This window comes from Micromys minutus, assembly GCF_963924665.1.
Source record: "Micromys minutus genome assembly, chromosome: 2".
Taxonomy (NCBI): Eukaryota; Metazoa; Chordata; class Mammalia; order Rodentia; family Muridae; genus Micromys; species Micromys minutus.
In genome coordinates, this window is record NC_137971.1 from 101,162,135 (window position 1) to 101,177,423 (window position 15,289).

Genomic DNA, 15,289 nt, shown 5'->3' on the forward strand with positions numbered 1-15,289 from the left:
AGTACTTCCTAGGTAGTGTATCTGACACAGTATTTTTTAATGGAAAGTCACATTTGGCCAGAGAATCTTAGAACTTTTAAAAAGTAAATAATTCTTTTACTGAACAAAGCAGGACTTACTGTTTTAGGAGAGAAGATGATGAAAGTAACCTCTACTAAGCACCTAAAAATGAACTACATATGTATTTTTTAAGGGCCTATTGTCTCATTTGATGTTTGAAACAGCCCTAGAAATGTTTTTCCACTTTTCAAATGACATGGTAGCCTAAGAGGATTAGTAACATAGCTAAGGTCAGTCTGTACTACAGAGTCTAAAATTAAGAAGGCTTTATCTCCATCAGAGCTTGTTCCTTAGCAGTCAAGGCAGACACAGCCAAGAAGCTACTTTCAGACAGACTGTTGAGGTTTTATACTGTGCTTTTAGGAGCACAGGACAGAAAACATGAACCCTATAGGCAGATGGGAATCTTAGCCCAAGAACCATTGCTCACAGTAGGACTTTAGGTAGGAAGCCCCATTATGTGGTTTAAAATGTTTTTAAAGTTGGATTTGTTTTGGATTTTTTATGGTGGTTTTATGACATTTTGGTGGTGTGGGGTTCCATTGCACATATGTGGGGGTTAGAAGACAATATACTGGAAGGTACGGGAATCCATTTTGTTCTTTCACTGTGCACTTTGGCCCAGTAGTCATACTCAGGTTGTTAGGGTTAGAGTTACCTGCAGAACCATCTCAGTGGTCCGCCCATCAGTAAAGGAAAAGATCAGAGGGCCGTCTCTCTAGGACTTCTCATAGCAACAGTCCTGTAGATCTAGCATTGGTATAATTGCAGCAAATTCTATAATTTCAGACCAAGAAAGTGTCTCCAAGGAGATCCACAGCCTCACCTCTACTTCCTTGGACTTAAGAACTAAACTTGATGTAAAGACTCACTATTTTAGTTTTTAGGTTTTTTTTTTTTTTTTTTTTTTTTTTTTTTTGGTAGGGGTTACTTTAAGAAGAGTTTCACTGTGTAGCCCTGGGGGCTTTCCTAAAACTCAGACCGCAGATCAGGCTGGCCTTATACTCAGACATTCACCTGCCTCTACTTTCAGTGGGCTGGGATTAAAGGTATGCACCATCACCACCAGGTTAGCATGGGACACTTCCTGTTCATGGTTTCTATGTCCTGAGTACTACTGTGTTCACATATTAGACGCTCAGCTGGTAAAAGGTAGAGAGTATTTAAATCAATAATATCAAATTAATTTTAACATATAACCACAATATGTGTAAGATACTACTCAAAGTATAGGTACTATTGTAGGTAATATGTTATAAAATACAAGCAAAAACATTTTAAATGGTTAGAATAAAGTTGAGCATAGGTGTGTGCCATGCACCCAGCAAGAATAAGCTCACTGTGAGTTCAAAGATGAGCTTGAGTGAGGACTTCAGTAAGATCGTCAATTGGGTCTGTAACCCCAGATATTTGGGAGACTGTGGCAGGAGGCAAAAAAAAAACAAAAAACAAACAAAAAAAAAAAAACAAAAAAAAACAAACAAATAAAAACCCCCAGGCTAGTTTAGCAACTTAGCATGGCCATCTCAAAATAAAAAGTTGGTTTGTAGAAGCACACTGGCAATGTAGCTCAGGGCAGAGTGAGTGCCTAGCATGCACAAGGTTCTAAGTTCAACTGCTCAGCACTGGAAAAGAGCAGAAAAGCAAAGCTTCTACAGAGTATGCCAACCTCAGTCCCAATGAATGGAAACGTGTTGGTTCCCACTTAAAAAGTGGGATTACAATCTTTTCATAACTCACTGCTTTATCTTGTCCACTTAGAGATCATTAGTCCAAGCCACAGGACCTGCAGTAAACACCTTTAGCAAAGACTGGACCCTATTCTTTTATTACTGGTATAATAAGGGTATAGTAAGATTTATTAGGAAATTAGAAAAAACTGGCTGTCGTTGTTGGTTTGTTATTTCAAAGTAATATACCTTTATATTTCATGTTCATTTTACTTACTGGCCATGTAACTCTGAAAAAGTAACAACCTTTTGAAATATGGTTTGCTTATTTGGGGTGTGTGTTTGTGTGTGTGTGTGTGTGTGTGTGTAATGAAAATAATTGGTACTATAACTAGCTCACTGGGGAGTATAACATGATAAAAATCAAACCCTTGCTCCAGGTGCAAAGATGCTGAACTAAACTTTTTAAAGTGTCCATTTAATCTTCAATATACTGCAGGTGCACGTCACCCCCCACACTGACCCAGTTCTCAGGTATTGCTCCACCTCATGCCTACTCTATCTCTACGGATTAGCTGCTCACTGAAGTTATCTTTTATAGATTAACTGTACGCTAAAGTTAGCTAGGAATACAGAAACCCCTTCTTGAGCATGCCCTAGTTTCAAGTTATAGGATAAGATCACACCTTCAAGGGCACTTGCTAGAAACCCTGGCCACAACAAAAGCTAATACAAGTCACTTAAATGAGCACCGAAACTTTGATCATGATCATTTATGCTTCCTTTAATTTATGCTTCCTTTAGATCCAGTAGTCAGTACCTCTCTCCACTTCTGTGAATTAGATAAGTACACAACCTAGAAACAGCTCCCTTTTAAAACACTTGAGGATAAGGTGCCCACCTGTCAGGAACACATATCTTCCCTTGGACAGTCATTAAAAAGTCTCTCTAAAGTCAAGGATAGTTGCTGGAAGGAGGGAGCATGCCCCCTTCACCAGACACCCTGTTGCTAATAGAGCTCTTTCTCTTCACGCTGCCTCTTGATGAAACTGAGTGGCAGCCAAGCAAACACTGCGTTAGAATACCAGTGAGCAGGGGCTGACTAGTTAGTCAAAACAGTGTCCTCTGCATCCTAACCACACAAAGACTAGCTTCTCTTGCAAGTAAGCCAGTCACATTGCTGTTCTACTCGTTAGCATGGAGGCAGGAGTGATCGACAGTGCCTCCAGGCCTGGCTCAGGCATGAACCAGTCTCCGTTCTCCATGCTCGAATCTCCTGTGGAGAGACCCACAGAGCCCCGAGGGCATCCCCTCTCCTCTGCTTACTTCTGGCATGGTCTGGACTGTTGTGTGACTTTTTTTACCCCCCAAATAGTTTAAAACTCAAATGCCCCTGTTCCCATCTTCCTAGTGTTGAGACTACAGGCACAAATTAGGCCACAGATACTACCTCTTGGGTGAAATCAGTGAGGTGGGGGAGTCGTCTGTTATTTCAGGCAGTTGAGAGTTTTCCACCCCAAAATAGCATTTGGGGACAGGTTTTTTTTTTTTTTTTCCTCCAGATTTGATCCTTTGGGCAGCCTCACCAGGAAAGAATTTGTATTATTACCCTTACATACTTGAGGAAGCTAACGTTCTTTAAGGCTGATGCCTAGTCAAGCATGGAGCAGGACCCAATGCTAAGCTTTTTATGATTTTAATATGAAAATCAGTACTTTCTCCCACATAAAAGCATGTTTTAGACAGCTGGAGAGATAGCTAGCTCAGCAATTACGAGTGCTTACTGCTTTGCAGAGGACCTGAATTCAGTTCCCAGCACTCTCATCAGACAGCTCACAGCCTCTTGTCACTGCAGCTGAAGGGGATCTGTCTCCAGAGTCACCGGCACTCAATGCACAAACTCACACAGACACACCATTTTTTAAAATTGATTTTATAGTGTGGTTTATGAAATCAGCCCTGTTCTGTGGTAGCCATCAGGCCAAGTACAGTGTCTATGAGATGAGCATAGGAAAGCTGTGCAGCCTTCTCTCTATTCCCAAATAATTGACTTTCTGTTGGGATTGTATTTTCACATCTTAAGCAAAGAAGAGAAGGCAAAAAAAAAAGGCAGAAAATTACTTTTATAGTATTTGCCTCACACATTGGCAGTTATTTCAGACACACACAACCTCTCCTCCTTTGCCTATGAAGCTGAAAGCATCCACATTTCTCTCAGATCTTGGAAGATTAAATGAATAAAATAGAAAGGTTTCAGTACAATGCCTAATATGTGATCAATAAATGCTATGCATTGCTATTAATAGATTACATCCTGCAGACAGTACAATATTAGCCCCCAGGGATTGGCAGGGAGGCATAACACCACACTTATCATGGTCCTTCTTTTCTAGGGCTTTTGTAGTTGTTTTTCACTGATATGCTATTTCTGTAGCACTTTTTAGAGTAGAAATACCCCTCTGCCCCCAAGAGTGAGGTTCATAGCATGGGACTAACAAGAAAGGCCAATTAAGGATGTATATGGTATCTCTTTTTGTATATACTATCTCTAAAAGTTTATCTCTAAATGTATGGTTTGTCAGCATCTCTCTCTCCTCTTTACCCTCCCCCCTCTCTGTTTCTCTGTCCCTCTCTCTCCCCTCTCTGTCTGTCTGTCTGTCTGTCTGTCTGTCTCTCTCTCTCTCTCTCTCTCTCTCTTTCTCTCTCTCTCTCTCTGCGTGTGTGTGTGTGTGTGTGTGTGTGTGTGTGTGTGTGTGTGTGTGTGTGTGTGTAGACATCAGAAGAAGATAATGGATCCCCTAGAGCTGGAGATACAGTGTTTAAACTGTAACTGCTGTGTAAAGCCAGGCTGGAAGAGGAGCTAGACTGATCATGTCACATGCACCTCTCTCGTGGACAGCTATTTGAGATTCACTAGGATGCTTTAAGTTAATGTCTGGCCCGTAGTGGTTCTTCCAGGAAAGTGCCATGGACTTCCAACTCCAGAGCTTCACTCCAAGCTGCATCTTTCTCTTTTATGACTTCTGTCCTCTGCCCCTTACAATTTGGTCTTACTCTAATGTAGAATTTGCTTTCATACATAGAGTAATGGTAATAAAAATAATAGATGAGTTGGAGAAAAACGTAATTACCCGGAAGCCACCCTCCCACCCTCCTCCCATGCAGCTATCATAAGTTTACACACGCCCCGCTCGGTCTTCAAGGCCGGCCACCTTTAGTGGTCCTTAACCACACAGTTCAAGCCAGCCCAGCAAGAGCCCATCCGGTTCGGGGAGACTATTGCTACATGCGCTCCTTTCCCTCAGGATATGGCCAGGCTACCCATGGAAAAAAGATCTTATAAGGAATATTGAGATTTCATTCTTGGAACTTAATGCATCAAGACAAAAATACCTATTTGCCCTCTTACTGGTAGTAGAGGCTCTGGTTCTTCGTAATCACATCTTGCCTTAAAAACTGTCCAAATTGTCTATTTGCTTAACCCTTTATTCAGCCAATAGACACTGTGTATTTGTGTGTGTGTGTGAAGGAGAGAGGGAGAGGAAGAGAAAGGGAGGGAGGGAGGGAGGGGAAGGGAAGAAGGGAGGGAGGGAAGGAGAGAGAGCACAAACATATACATATATATTGTGCATACAAAGGCTCAGAAGGCAACCTCAAGTCTACCTGTTTTTTGAAACAAGTCTCTCACTACTTCCCTGGTAACCAGTGAGACCCAGTTTCTCCCTAGTTTCTTTTCTCCCTAGTGTTGGGATTATAAGCACATTCTACTATGGCTGACTTTATTTTCATGTGGGTCCTGGGGATCAAACTCTATTCCTTATTCTTACAAAGCACAAGCACTTTACCAGCTGTGCTGTCCACCTACCCACCTTTTATTTAATAAGCAACCAATATGTGACAGGCCTGTGCTAGCTCTTAAGGGTTTATAAACAAGAAAGGCACACTAAACCATTCCTCATGGAACTTACACTTTATGAAGGTAGAGATATACACATATCAAATAGGAAGTTCTTTAGAAATGTTATGACGGAAATAAAGAAGGAAATATGGAAGACAGTAATTGGGCTGGGTATAGCAGTGCACACATAATCCAAGCACGTGGGGCATCGAGGAGCAGGATCTTAAGTTCAATGCCTGTCTGGGCTACTGAATGAGATCTTATCTCGAAACAAAACTATAGCAAAAAACAGTAACTAAGGAGACCCAGTGAGGCAAGTGTAGAAGCAAATGGTCAGAGTAGACCTATGCTCTGAAACATTTAGATTGAGCCTTAAGGATAAGAATGAGTTATTACTTATTGTTGTTGTTATATTTGTTTTTAGATTTTCAAGACAGGGTTTCTCTGTGTGGCCTGGCTGTAGATCAAGCTGACCTTAAATTTAAGAGCTCCTCCTGCTTCAATTTCCTGATACTTCCTGAGTTCTGGGATTAAAGGCCTGCAACACCAGGCCCAGCCAAGACTGAGTCAGTTATAGAAAGATCCCTAAAAAACTTTCTCAACAGAGCAAAAAGCAACCACCAATCCCTAGGCCAGAACCCCAACATCAAAGCCCACACAGCAAAGTTTCTAAGACTGTGGGCTGGAGAAGAGCTTGCTATGATCAGTGAACTGAACGGGGTATGGGATGAGAACAGAGAGGCCAAAGAAAACAGCCTAAGCCTGGACTGTGGCTTTTACTCTACAGTTTATTAGAGTAAATGGATTAGATGTTTCACGTATGCAGGTGTTATTCCTAAAACTGTACACGCAGCAATGGCATACGATTACCTCCCTTCTGAAAGCTATATTCTAGGGATGGGCAGGGTGGTACACACCTTTGATCCTAGCACTTAGGAGGCAGAGGCAGGCAGATCTCTGTAAGTTCTAGGCCAGCCTGGTCTACATAATGAGTTCCGAACCAGCCAGAGCTATGTAGAGAGAATTCATCTCATAAAACAAACAACAAAAGAAGATATAATAACAGGTAGCAGACAAGACCATAAAATAGAAAGTATCTTAAAATAATGTTGTATTAGGGTCCACTAAATGAATAGAACTGATATAACACACTTACACACACACACACACACACACAATTTAAAATAATTTTTAAAATTGAATTAAGAAAAAGAGGGTGGCCAAATATATCTTTACTGAAAAAAAAAGCATTTAAGGTCTAATTGCTCATTACAGACTAGGGGACAGACTTTATGTCACCACTCCAACATGGAGAGGTCAGGAATGGGACCAGAGAGAAGCATCTGGATAAGAGGACAGTCAATCACATGCTCTGACAGTGGTGAAGATCAGACTCGGAGCCTTATGCATGCTGGGAAACTCTCCACCACTGAGCAACAGCATCCCCGAACCCTAAGCACATGACCTGCATGCTGGAAAATGTGTCAGGAAAGAGATAAGCAGAGCAAAACTTCACAAACAATAAGTAGACCAAGGACTGGGATTCGAGTCTCTCATATAATGTCCCTGGAGATGAAGGAACCAGTTTTGGTGCTGTAGAAGCCATCCAGGAAAATGGTGGAGAAAAGGAACCAGTGGCCCACAGTGTACAGAGCACAGTCAAACGATTAGCCAAAAGAAACAGGACTTGAAATGGGAAGTGCTTCCAGCATAAGTCAGTTCAAAACAGTTCATTCAGAAGGCAGAGACAGGCAGATTTCAATGAGTTCAAGAGCAGCCTAGTCTATATGACAAGTTTCAGGGTAGCCAGGGCTACCTGTTATTAGACCTTGTCTATAATTAATTAATTAAACAATAAAAATAAATGTCCCAACTCACAGAAAGGCAGATGGATGCTACCATGTCAACATGCCCTGAATTTGCCCTACTGTTAGCTTTTACCTCATCTGCCTTCTCTACAGACAATGCTTTTTAAAATCACCTTTCTTTTCCTTCCTTCTTTTTTCACTTCCTTCTTTTCTTTTACTATTTCTTCCTTCCTTCCTGTGGTGGTGTAAGTAGGTTTGGCCCCCATAAATTCATGTATTTCTATGCTTGGCCATAGGAGTGGCACTATTAGGAGGTATGGCCTTATGGGGGTAAGTGGCCTTGTTGGAGGAAGTGGGTCACTGTGTATGTAGGCAGGCTTTGAGGGCTATGCTCAGGCTCCACCCAGTGTGGAATCAAGAGTCTCCTCCTGGCTGCCTTTCTCCAGCACTGTCTGTCTGCAGGCTACCTTGCTTTCTGCCATGATGTTAGCGGACTGAACCTCTGAAACTGTAAGCCATCCCCAATTGAATATTTTCTTTTATAAGAATTGCATATAGCTGTCTCCTGAGAGGCTCTGCCAGAGCCCGACAAATACAGAGGAGGATGCTCACAGCCAACCATTGGACTGAACACGGAGACTCCAATGGAAGAGTTAAGAGGAAGTACTAAAGGAGTTGAAGGGGTTTGCAACCCCATAGAAACAACAATATAAACCAATCAGACCCCCTAAAGCCCCCAAGGACTAAACCACCACCAAATAGTACACATGGAGGAACCCATGACTCCAGCTGCATATGTAGCAGAGGATGGCCTTATCAGTCATCAATGGGAGGAGAGGCCCTTGGTCCTGTAAAGGCTTGATACCTAGTGTAGGGGAATGCCAGGGCAGGGAGGCAGGAGGGAGAGGGTGAGTGGGTGGGGGAGCACCCTAATAGAAGCAGGGGGTGAGGGAATGGGATTGGGGGTTTCTAGGGGAGAAACTGGGAAAAGGGATAATATTTGAAATGTAAATAAATAAAATATCCAATAAAAAAAAAGGAGTTGCTGTGGTCATGGTGTCTTCACAGCAATATAACCCTAACACTTCTGTACACTGTAACAGGAAAATAATAGATTATATTTCTTTATTGTGTAGAATTCTGTTATAAAGATACGTTAATTTAACTATTAATTTTATTGTATGTTAATGTTGGTTGTTTAGGTTTTCTCACTTGTGAAAAATGATTGATGCTGTTATAATTTTTTAATTATATTAAAGCTTATATATTAAAATTATATTAAACTTTTATAAACTTTATTATGAAAATTCATTGGAAATACAAACATGACAAAAACACCCAAATCAACCAGACACAAAGTCAACACAAATCAATAAGCTCTGTACAGTTAAAACAGAAAGTCAGACATGGCAAAATCCTTTAATCCCAGAACTCTTGAGAGGCACAGGGGCTCTTTGACTCCAAGTCTGCCTGGTCTACACACTGAGCTTCAGGACAGCCAGGGCTACATAGTGAGCCCTGTATCAAACAAACAAACCTGGGGATGATCTTGAACTTGCCACCCTCCTGACTCCCTGCCCTGAGTGCTAGGATTGCAGGCAGGCACCACCACACCCATTTGCTGCAGTTTCTCTGTTGCTTGTACCAATCCATTAATTCACACCCATCAGCAGTTCATCTTGGATATCACTGCACATCTTCACCAGGATGGTGTTCTTCTCCTTCCTTCCTCCTGATTGGTTGTTGTTATTGTCAACAGGGTCACATTATATATCTCAGGCTGACCTCAAAACGGACTTAACTGTCCCAACCTGGGCTACAGTATCAAACTGAACACTTGAAAACCTATCTCCAGAGAAGGCAGATGCTGTATACATGACCTTTGAGGGGTCATGAGCTTGTGGCCCAGTACCTTTGAGGGGATGCTAGCCTGTTGCTATTCTCAAGAGCGCTCTCTCTCTCTCTCTCTCTCTCTCTCTCTCTCTCTCTCCTCCTGCCCCTCCGCTACCCCGACACAAGCACTGTAGAGCTATGGCTGGCCTTCAGTTTTCTATGTACACCAGGCTAGCTTCGAACTCACAGAGATGGGCCTGCCTCTAGCTCCTGAGTGCTGGAAATAAAGGCATATGCCATCACTGCCTGATCAGCTCAAAATATTTTTAGAAGTTCAAAACCTTGCAGATGAGTGCTCAGATTTTCACTGTGCCTGTCTCCATTCCTGACCTGCTTTCCCTCTTTTCATCTTTGTGAGGCCATTTGAATGATGATGCAGTGAGGTTTATGTTTTAATATTTCCAGGATGACTGCTGCTCATTGGCCATTTAAATGTCTTTTTTCGTAAGGTGCCCATCCAAGACTTTTGCACATTTGTAAAACTGGATGTTTCTGCTCTCTCATTGATTTGTGGCTATTTTTCCTGTATCTGAGGCAGGGGACTTAGCAGATGGTGTATGTTGCATGTTTAATTCTCTAGGTTGCCTTTTTAGTATGTTAATTGCGTTTGGTGGATGACTTGAGGTTTTTCTTTTGTGTGGGGTCAGATTTCTGAGTCTTTTGTACTTTGCCCTTCTGGATTGGGCTTGGGATCTTTTCACCTGTTTCTCTGTGGATGTTCCCATCTGGAATATCTTAAAACGTGTATCGTTCTGCTTTCCTTAGTTACGAATAAAAATACCTATCATTGTTTATGTTGTCTTTTTTTCAGTATGTGAAAAATTAATGTTCCTGAACCATTGATTCAAAACTTACAAGTCAGAGGCCCCGTGCAACAGGTTCATCTCTGGCACAGTATTTTCTAGTCCACTGAACAACTTTCTGTTCCTGTACTATGACCAGACTGATTTAATCAGTGTGCTTTATCATAAATCACAAGGTTTGGTAGACCTACTTCCTGCTTTCTCAAGTGTCTTTACTGCTCCTACCTAATCTTCTCTCTCTCTCTCTCTCTCTCTCTCTCTCTCTCTCTCTCTCTCTCTCTCTCTCTCTCTCTCTCAGTTTTAAAATCAGTGTTGTATGGACTTAAACAAAATGAAAATTTCTGATTTGGATTTGGGTTGCACTGAGCCTATAGATAAGTTGGGATGAACTGACAACTTCAAGGTAATTTCGTCGTCTGCCCAGGGATATGGTATAGACCTTTCCTGTGTTTGGTTTTTCTTCAATTTCCTTCAAAGAAAAAGTTTGTGTTTGAAACTTTTGATGCTATTCTTTCTCTCCACCCCTCTCGATTTACCTCTTCCTCCTCCATCACTCCCTTCTTTCCATCCTTGGAGACAGGGTCTCAGTATGCAGTACCTGTGGTCCTGGAACTGACTTGTAGACCTGATGGGGACAGTCAAACTCTGCCTCCTGAGTGCTGAGATTGAAGTGTGCATTGCTGCTCTGTCATTGTATGTAGAAACACAGATGAGTTTTAGATTCTTCTTTCTCTTCTTTTCTCTTTCCAGTTTTTCAAGATGGATTTCTTTGGCTGGTCCTGGAACTCACTCTGTAGAAACAGGCTGTTCTAGAACTCAAAGCAATCCACCTGCCTCTGCCTCATGAGCACTGGGATTAAAAGCGTGCACCAGAGATCACACTCAAAGTTTACTTGTGCCAGGTAAGTATTCTGCTGATGAACTAGAAACCCAGTCCTTCTTTATCTGGACAAGGTCTAACTGTCACCCGCTTTGGTCTCATCAATACCCTGAGAGCTAGCATTGCAGGCATTCACCTCCAAAGCTAACTTAATTCTTTGCTTAACCTTAAAAGGCAAAACAAAACCAAACATGGAACTTATTTTTGGCACATTATAAGGTATAGCTTCAAAACTAAACTTTTCTCCAGAAGAAATCTGATTTAGATACAACAGTCACTTTTTTTCAAGATTGAATTTTTATTGTATTGTATGAGTGTGACAATGATGATGGTGTGTGTGTGTGTGTGTGTGTGTGTGTGTGTGTGTGTGTGTGTGTGTGTGCTCGTGGGCACACGTGTGTGTTTGTGCATGAATGCATGCATAGGTGAGCCACCTGACATGCTTGCTGGAAACCAAATCCAGGTCTACTGCAGGAGCAGCAAGCGTTCTTAACTGATAAGACATCTTTCCAGACTCTCGTACAACAGCTACACAGTTCTTAGATAACAGTTATTTCCATCCTTCTTAATTCTTTTTGCTTGGAGACTCAGTTTATTTTATTTTAAATTAAAATTCAGTTAGAATTCTTATTAGCAGAGCTTCAAATTATAGATTCGATTTCCACTTCTGAGGTCTCTATGGGCACATGTTCCTAACTGTCTCAATCTTTTTATCCTTTGGAATCTCCATGGAATTCTTGTACATTTCTCATCAATGCATTCCCTCCCATACAGCCATCTTTTTGTTGCTATTGTTAATTTTTCTATTTTATTTCTATACTCATCACAAGCTAGAAGGTCGTGCATTAACTGTGTTGTGTGTTGATTTTAGATTGCAACAATTAGAAGCAATCCCCTTTCACATGTAATAGTCTGCTCATTCCATTATTTCCCAGGAAAATAATGACATCATCGGTAAACAGAGTATAAAGTGCATTGGGGGGGCTCTTTTCTTTCCTGTTTGTTTGTTTGTCTGTCTGTCTGTTTCGAGATGGGGTTACTCTGTGTAGCTCTGGCTGTCCTGGCATTCTGTAGACCAGGCTAGCCTCCAACTCAGAGGTCCTCAGGTCTCTGCCTCCCAAGCACCCCCCCCCTATCAAATTCTTGATAGCTCTTCACCTCATATTTTGAGGTAGATTCTCTCTTGAACCCAAAGATCAGCAATTTTGCTAGTCTGGTTAGCAACCTTGTTTCCAGGGGCCCCACATTTCTATGATGGAGTGCTGCAATTACAGGTGGGGTGCCACTCCTACCAGAGATTTGTGTGGGTGCTGGGGACCTGAAGTCCTGGGCTCACAACTGCACAGCAAGTGTTTTGGCTACTGAGCTATCTCCCTATCCCTTCTTTTCTGCCTTTTAGTTTCTCCTGTCTTTCCACTAAGAGGATTTACGCAGGAGGGACAACTGAGCTAATCACAATATTCAACCATTATTTTGGCTACAAAGTAGACTCGAGAGACCTTTTAGAAGACCAGTCATAATCCAGTTCACTTCAAGATGGTGTCTAGGCTGGGAGAATGGCAGTCACGGAGGGAAATGTGTAGACTGAGGCTGTATTCTGGGATAAATATGATCAAATATTATGCCAAACATTTGCAAACATCTCAGAAGGAACCCTGTATATGCTCAAGTGTCTCCTCCACACGTGTGCACACTGAGGTTTAGTTCCACTTCTAGTAGCAGGCACCTCACTCCTCCGTGGACAGCCTACTTGATTTATTCTGTTCACTGGGCAAAATTTGCTCTTTGTAGCACCCTGGGAGAGGCCTTGGGACCCAGATGCATTCCCTTCTCTGGGAAGCCTAGAGAAACGGACAACTCATACAGAGTCTCTTCCCGGAGACTCCGTCCTCTAGTCTTTGAGCACAAGACTTCTCTCTCCTTGGATATTTGTGCATATGATCAGTTTTCAGAGAATCCCCTCTTCTGCTTTAAATCTAAACCTGTCAGCTGATTGCTTCTTAGTTGACCTGGCATAATTCTGTCTTTCTTGGTCTCTGTCTCTATTTTCCTTCCTTTGTTTCTCCCTTCCTCCCCTTATTACTTCCTCTTGCTTCTCTTTTTAAACTCAAGGGTCCTGATAGTTCAAGCTACCCACAACTCAAGCTCCTCCTGGCCATGCCTACCGAGTGCCAGCATCACTTCTCTGGACTTAAGTTCCCTCACTGTTATAGTCAAGATTTGACAAACTTGAAGTAAGGTGTGTGTGTGTGTGTGTGTGTGTGTGTGTGTGTGTGTTGACAGGGTCACCTTGTAGCATAGGCTGGCCTCAAATTTGCCGTGTATCAAAGGCCAGACTTGAATTCCTGATCCAAGTATTTAACTTATGGTTGTTAGCTCCATGCCAAGTTGATTTTTCACAAGAGTTATTATGTTATTTCTGTACCTTTACTTTATAAGCCAATACCTGGGGAATAAGTGCTTGTTTATTTATAGTTAGCTATTCTTGCAAATATTTGCATTTGGCCCTAATGGTTTTTTTTTTTTTTTAACTGTCTTCTTAAGGGACTGTATCTATCAAGTATCTAATTAGCTTTGGGAACAAAATACTAAGCAGCTATGCAACCAATTACCTTGTTGGGTTCAGCAAAAACTAAATGGTTACAATGAAGGTATTTATTTATTCACAGAAAATACTAAGGATAAAAAAGTAGCAACACATATGGAAAGAAGCTATCAAGTTGATGAGTATTAACAGTAAAAGAGAAACAAACATGGTTTCCTCAAGACAGACAATGAGACAGAGTTACACATGCAACTGTAACATCAGTCCAAACTAATCAGGCTGTTTTCTTTTACAGCCCAGGTCTCTTTGAGAGTCATGGAAGTGTGTGCTCACAGTCCCACCCTATTTAACAGGCAATATATTTAATGAAGATGCCGTATCTCAGAGAAGCATTTTGGAGTAGTGTTTGAATATGTCTATTTTTTTATAGTGTTCAACATTTTAATGCAATTCTGTGTTTCCAAAAATGAGCTGCAGGCTAATGACAGGAGAGTGCGGGGCTTGGTTTGTGTCCATAAAGACAGTAATCCTAGTCCGCTCCTAACGGAGACAGCTGTGAGTTATAATAGGTCCTCAAGAGAGTGCTCAGACTCAAACTAAACTGAGGCTACGAGACAGGAGACAGTGCGGAAGGCATCCCTGGTGCATCCCACATGCTGTGGGCAATTTGCTTCCCTGTGTGATGCTAGATGGGCTTCCCCTCCCCAAATGTTTTCACTAAGCTCGGGCACCTTAGACCAAGGTAAAGAACATTCATTGCTTCTGAGAAATCCAATCTTTTCCTATTTTGTCACCTTCTTAATTAGGGTTTTCCATATTAAAATGATTATAGTGGTTTCCTATTAAGATTGCTTTGGAATTAAGTTCATTGTGTATGTATTTATATATGTTCCTTTATTCGATATTCATATATGTATATAAATATATATATATATATATATATATATATATATATATATAATCCCCTTCTTAGTAGATGTTTAATAATATCAGAAACCAAATTCTCTGCCTGCATGTCTTTCTTTTCTTCAATCTGACATTTACTGGGTTGTTGTAGCCGGTCTGCTACTTTGTGAGATTATTTCCCCAGGTTTCACCCTGTCACTAGATAGGAGAGAAAGAAGGGTGTGTGTGTGTGTGTGTGTGTGTGTGTGTGATTTCTAAATCTAATTTATTTCTTCTTGTAGCTGGTCTTTGCTATTTTGTGAGTTTTTCTTCTTCCCACACTTTATCCTCACTCCCCAGTCACCCCCATCACTAGGTAGGAGAGAAGAGAAGGAGGAAGGGAAGAAAGAGATGGGGGGGAGGGAGAGAGAGAGATCGAGAGAGCGTGCGTGTGAGCACCTGAGAAAGAGATCCCTGAATCTAATTTCTTCTTGTTTCTCCTTTGAGCACAACTACTAACAAACCACACGCAACACCTAGAAGAAGCACCAACCCTGCCTACCAGGGCTCTTAGCATTTATATGCCCTCTAAAATGTTCCCAGAATTCCAAACATCACACAATCACAGAAACTGTCTGCAGCTGGCAAAACCACGCCTCGGCGCTTAAGGCAAATTGTAAATCACCTGCTGAGGACAGTCCGAAGCAGCTCCACATTCGTACACTCGGGATTAAAGTAAAAGCACATTCTTACACCATTCCTGTGTTTATTAAAGACCCAAAATTCCAGAACTGTTACTCCAGTTCATTATCAAGTTAGCTTGGGCTAGCCTTGAACTGGCCCTACA